This window comes from Merops nubicus, unplaced genomic scaffold (assembly GCF_000691845.1).
Source record: "Merops nubicus isolate BGI_N331 unplaced genomic scaffold, ASM69184v1 scaffold9023, whole genome shotgun sequence".
Classification (NCBI taxonomy): Eukaryota; Metazoa; Chordata; class Aves; order Coraciiformes; family Meropidae; genus Merops; species Merops nubicus.
The window spans coordinates 6,715-13,178 of record NW_008596845.1 but is presented as its reverse complement, the minus strand read 5'-3'; positions in this window follow the sequence as shown (position 1 = coordinate 13,178).

The window sequence follows — 6,464 nt, the reverse complement described above, 5'->3', positions numbered from 1 at the left end:
AAGAGCGTGCTGCTGAATTTTAAGCACGTTATCACAGAAAACAATGACTGTGGTGAGTGAATGACATGTCTAATGAACACAGAAGGGGAGCAGGGCTGGCATCTCCACTCCCTCGAGCTGGTGCAGCCTCCATTAACTGCACAGGGGATTTTTTTTTTCCCAAGCATAGTAGTGACAAATTATCCGATCAATAAGAAGGCTGATCCATGGTCTAATCTTGCTTAGCCCCAGTAAGCCAAGGATTGATCCAGATCTAATCTTGCTTATCCTGGACAAACCCAGAAGCAGATCCAGATCCTGTGGTAATGCATCCCATGCAAATCCAGAATTGCCCTATCGATTTGCTGGTGGTGTCACTCTGGTTTTGCCCTGCTGGTGAGGGGTTTATCTGCATCATCTGCCCCTTGATGTGTAACGCAATCAAAGCAGTCCTCTGGATGAACTGATGGCAGTGAATGCCTCTTGTCTCTGGCTTGAGTGCCGTGGAGCAGTGGGGCTTCCTGCATAAGAGGGGCACAATAGAAGGAGGAGGCTAAATGCTGGCTGGGAATCAAGGCACCCTCTTTGTGTTTCACCTGAACTGTGGCAGCTTTTCCTTGCTGTCAAAGGCAGTCATGGAGCCATGGATCCCTGCAGAAGGTGCAGTCTGTGTAGGTACAGCTCATGCTCCCACCTAGAATGCTTCTTGGTCTCCTCTCAGGCCCTGGATGTCCCATGACCCTCCACCTGTGACTACAGTGAGCAGAATCCTAGAATGCTTTGGGTTGGAATGGATGTTTAAAGATCATATAGCCCAGTCCCTCTGCAATGAGCAGGGATGTTTTCAACTAGATCAGGTTGCTCAGAGCTCCATCCAACCTGACCTGGAATGTTTCCAGGGATGGGGCACCTACGTTCTCTCTGATCAACCCGTTCCAGTCTTTCAGCACCTTTGCTGTAAAAAATTTCTTCCTTATCTAGTCAAAGTCTACCCTTTTGGTTTAAAACCATTACCCTTTGCACTATTGCAAGAGGCCCTGCTGAGAAGATTGTCCCCATCTTTCCACAAGCCCCCTGTAAGTACTGAAAGGCTGCAATAAGATCCCCCCTGAGCCTTTTCTTCAGGCTGAACACCCCCAACATTCTGAGCCTGACCTCACAGCAGAGGGGTTCCAGCCCCCAGTCAGTTTTTTAGCCCTGCTTTAACAGGTCCATGTCTCTCCCATGCTGAGGACAAGCAGAAGGGCTGTGACATCTGACAGTCCCCTTTGCTGCATTGTCCTGCAAAAGGTGGCTCCTGCAGCCCACCAGCCCGTGTCCGTGGGCTTCAGCACACCCAGGTCTGCTGCTCCTGCAGGTCAAGGGGCTTCTGCTGCCAGGCCTTCCTTCAACTCTAATAACTTCAGGAAGGGGAAAAAAAAAAAGGCAAAAAAGCAATTACCTTCTGGGGTGGAATTTTTCCAGCCTTTACTCAGCCCACCGGGGAATTTGTCAGGAACATGGACTGCAGCTTTATTCAGCTGTTGGTGAGTTAGACCAGCACAGGGAAAATGGCATGTCTCGCAGCTTGATGTTTTTCTGATGTCTGTCTTTGCTCTCAGGCTTTAAAAAAAAGTACCAGACCCCAAAAATCTCTCTTCAAAATGTAAAACTTGCCCTTAGCTTAATTCAGTGGAGACTCGAGCAGCTGCTCTTGCATCTTGGAGAAAAGAGGCCTCATGCTATTAACATGTCTAAAGAAATTGGATGTAGAAATATGAAGGTCCCCAATCTTTTAAGAGCTGCACTCTGCCTCCAGCTCCTGGCTCTTGCAAGCACAGCACTGTGGGATGCAAATAGGTCACAGGATCTGACCTTGCTGGGCTTAAAGGGGGGTGTGTGCTCCAGCCCCCTGAGGAGAGGGTCCCTGAGCTGGGAGGAGGTGGTGACAGGGCTCTCCTCTGTCCTACAGCTTGCATGGCCCCGTGCAGGTGCACTGTCAGAGGCTGGGCTCAAGTGCTGGGAGACTAAATCCTGGAGGCTTGGTGCCAGAGCTGAGCTACAGCTGTGCCTGCAGCCTGGACTCTACTTTGCAAAGTGTTTTGAGCCGAAAAGCGCTTGAACCTTGTAAATATAACCTAGAAGGTTCTCAAACAATCCAGAAATATTCTCTGAGAAAATGCGCTGCCTTTCCCCTTCCTTTGCCTCAAATGGGAAATGATTCCAAATGTGCTTTTCTAATCAAAGGGGCCACTTTGTACTTCGGAATCCGAGGGGAGGGGATCGGAGCACGAAAACTCCTCCTCAGCGCGGCGTTTGCGAGTCGGATCTCCCGTGGCCAAACCCGTCTGTGTTCCTGCTTTGGCCTGAGCAGCAGGATCTTCCCCCTGCAGCTGGGCACTTTGCTTCACAGGCTTAGCTGCTGCACAGGGAGGAGGAGGATGAAAGGCTGGAGGAGCCCAGGTTTCTATGGCAGTGTGAACAGCAGCCGCTCTCCTTATCTCCCCTACTTGATCAGGAGAAATTGCTTTTGTCAATTTTAATTTCAGCTGAGCTGAGCAGGATAAACAAAGGGAGGTGCAGGCAAAGCAGATGGTTTGTCACAGAGCAGGGAGCAGGCAGGAAGAGTGTGCAGCTTTTTATAGAGTATAATGGCCTTTCCTTGCATCTAGCTATCCATCAGCACAGAATTCCTGAAATAAACCAGTGATATACGTGGAATACCCAAACATTACAGCTGGTCTGGGATACTCGGTCTGTGGGAGTTTTGGCAGTGCTTGGGAGCATCCATACCAAAGCTTCCTGCTGGTCAGTGCTGGCTCCTTGTTTGGAGTCTCCTGCAGTGGCTCGTCCCACGGTTGGGGCAGGGGACCTCTGCTGTGCCCAGGGTGAGACTTTCTTCTGCAGCCTGGCAGATGTGGCAGTGCCACCAATGCTTCTTCTCAGGGTAACCAGAATTAAAAAGGAGTTTGCATCTTACCCCACAATTCTCCCTTCTGCTTACACCAGCTGGGGTCACTTCACACCAGGTCAGGCAGGTGCCTGAAGAAGCAAGGAAAGGAGACAGCCCATGGCCCTGAAGTTTCCTTGCCCATATAGTGGTTTTGCACAAGTGGAGCTTCACCTGTGTAGGTGTTGACGGGAGCGTGGAGGAGCTGTGCTTGGTGCTCACAATGATCTCCCACCCCCTCACCTGCTCTGGCTTGGGCACTTCTATTGCAGGGGTCATTTTGGTGATAGGGTGTCCTCTCGTGACCTCCAGCTGCATTCACCTCCCAGCTTCTCCAGCACTGGCAGTGTGGTCCTGCCATGACTGTGTGCTGGCTGGGAGGGTGGCCAGGGCATGTGCCCCATGGCTCAGGCAGGGCTAGCAGGAGGCTGCCAGTGCCAAGCAGCTCAGTGCCAAGCAGCTCTGACACCGCTGCTGTGGCAGCGTGTCCAAACCAGCCGGGGGAGACGTGCTCCTTCCCAGAGCTGGTGCTCTCGGAGCACGGCACAGATTGGTGGGTATTTGTTTCAATAAGAACCACGCTGGTGTTTGCAAACCCTTTTAAATTGCTCTCAGCAAGCGCTTCTGCGTCTGGAGCAGAGTCAGCCTGCAGGAAAGCCCGCAGGAAGGGGAGGTCTGGGGGGCGGCGGCAGCAGCCTGAACCCTTGCCAGGTTTCCATCCCGCAGAGCGTGTCGGGGCCGGAGCAGGGACGTGCTGTGGCTGCTCCCTGCCTGCCTTTGAACAGCAGGCTGGCGAGTCCCCGCTCCAAAACATCCCCATTAGAGCATCCCTCTGCCATTTCAAATAATGAGCAAATATGAAGAAAATCAAAGAATGTTTGAACTTCATTAATGAACAGAAAGGAGGCTGAATGTTTCCAATAAACTGTTTGCTGCGAATTTGCAGAATACCTAAAGCAGCTCTGTCCATTCCAGCTCAGGTTCTGCAGGTGCCCAGAGCCATGAAAACCTCAGTGCTGAAATGATGGAATCAGCCAGACCCTGGTGGGCAGAGCTGCTGGCGGTGGCTGTGATTTTTGGAGATAGGTGACTTATTCAAAATCCAAGCATGTGTGTTATATTTCCATGTGCAGGCAGGAACACCCCCTTGGGGAAGGTGGTGGGAGGCAGCCTGCTGGTGCTGCTGGACTTGTTAGTGGTGAGGAAAGGGGAGATATGGACCTGGGCTTGGAAGAAAAAGGGGTTCAAAGGCTGCTCTCGGGGGAAATTGGCTTCTATTTAAAAGAAAGGTCCCTGTGGTATTTGTCTGTGTTGCGAGAGACCTATTTAGTATTTATTTCTCTTTATGTGCTGTTTACAGGAGGCTGAGCAGTGGTGTTGCTGGCTAGGTGGGGTCCCTCACTCTGGGGTGACCCTGGATTCCCAGATGTGCACCCAGTGCAGAGCCAGCTGCAGACTTTGTTCACAAGCATGCAGAATTTTAAGCTGTGCTTTCATTCTTCAGGGCTGGAAACCTCATCTTGGTCACAGGCTGGTTGCTCAGGCCTCCCCCATGGACAGATGGATGGTTGACCCAGGTTCTGCAGTGCTGAGCCCCCCAGCTGCACCCCTCCAGCTTAACAGCAGGTTGGGGGTGCCCTGCGTGGGGTGCAGAGGGGCTGTGTGGGGGATGGATCATACTGGTGCCTTCTTCCAGCAGGACCCTCAGCCATCACCCAGGGCCAGCCCTGGCTCCACAGAGTCATCAGCTGGCTAATTCAGGTAGATCATGATGACAGGGTTGGGGTGTATGTTAAATGTGTCTGCTGGGAAGGGTGTGTCTTCACGTGGTGTATCACTGAACTCTGCTGTGGGTCTGGGCTGTAATTACTGCTTTTCCCTCTGAATGGGGCACTTGCCCTGACTTTAATGGTTATTTATTCCCTGGCTGCAGGAGAACTTGGTGCCCTGAATTACCACCCTGGGTTGGCTGCATGGGGTCCTGGGTGTCGGGTGGAGAACCTGAGAAGAAGTTTCAGGAGGGGACACACTCGGAGCTACTCTGCATTCCCCATGGGTCCCCAGGCCTGGTCCCTGGCCCCAGCTCTGCACAGCGTCTGGGTGTCTGTCCCCAGCAGCATCTTGCAGCTCTTTAAGCAGAGCTGGGGCGATGGCAGCAGCACATATCACTGTGGCACAAGCTGCCTGGCAGTCTCCATGCAGCTCACTCTGCTGCTCCTGAGCGTGTAACGTGGCAGAGCAGGTTTGCTTAAAAGGCAGCTCCTCTTTGGGTAGGATGCTGTCCCTCCCCAGGTGCCCCCCTCGCTTTCAGGGGTCACTCACGATTGTGGAAACACAGAAATTCCCAAAATGCCCTCAAACAGAAGATCAGTCCCTCTGTCTTGTTTACATCACCTGTAAACAAGAGGAACCCAGAGAACGGATGCATCATTTACTGTTAATAGATCAAAATTATAGATGATCACAAGATAGCAGTGCAGAGCATAAACGCTTAGCTGATGTAAATTACTTTTTCCTCTGTTTCCTTCCATTAGCCACCAACCATTTACCCCAGGCAGAGCTCTGTCCCCAGGAAGCACCAGAGCTGGATGTGGAGAAGCAGGCTGGGTAAGTGCTGGGTAAGATAGCACTCCTGATGGACTGAGATGAGATGAAGTGTGAAAATCAGAGGGACTGAGAGATGGAGGATGCTACTTGTTATGTTATCTCATTTTTTTTTAAAAAAAAAGAGGCAGGAAGCTGTTCCTACCTGATTTGTAGTGTTGTGCTCTGGGCATCGCTTGCTGCAGGATGGGACTTGGCCTGCAGACCAGAGAGGGGAGTTTGCAGCATTGGCAACAACACTCTGTGATTCAGAAGTGATCCCTTAAACAAGATTATTACTCATTTTACCAGGCACAGCTATCCATTACAGTTAATAAAACACCACATAAGTGATTCTCAGCCTGATTCTAACAACCTATCTTGTGGCCCAGCTGGACTCACTTTTATCTTTAGCCTCACACTGGAGGATATGCTGGCATCAGAAGACACCAAGATGTTGGTACCTGATTGCGTGGATGGCCAAGATCTGCCTCTTAATTTCCAAGGGCATGGGTGATGTGAGCTGTTGGACGGGCATGGTTGCCACCTCTCTGCTGCATCCTTCTCCAAAGGACAGGGTCTGAGTTGGCCATGGCTGCAGTGGCACATTGGCCTGGGGTCCTGGAGGTCTCATCACTTTGGAGCAAATGAAGTCTGCAGCCTGGAGAAGAGGAAGGGAATGGGGACTAGGCTGGGGTGCAGGAGGAAGGCACTCCTGCTGGAAATGAGCTCCAGGCATGTGTTGTGGAGATGCCCCCGATGCAAGGATGGTGACACAGCTGCCTCCAGGTGCTGGTGCTGCTCAGCAGCCCGTGGTGCAGCAGAACAGGAGCATCTTGCCTGCACCCAGGTGCCAGGAACAGCTCAAAGAGCCAGTCTCTGCCAGGATGCAGCCACCCCATGGATACGGAGCAAGCACCATGGGATGAGCAGCCACAGCAGCAGCACCAGCACTGCCAGCACCGGCTCCGCG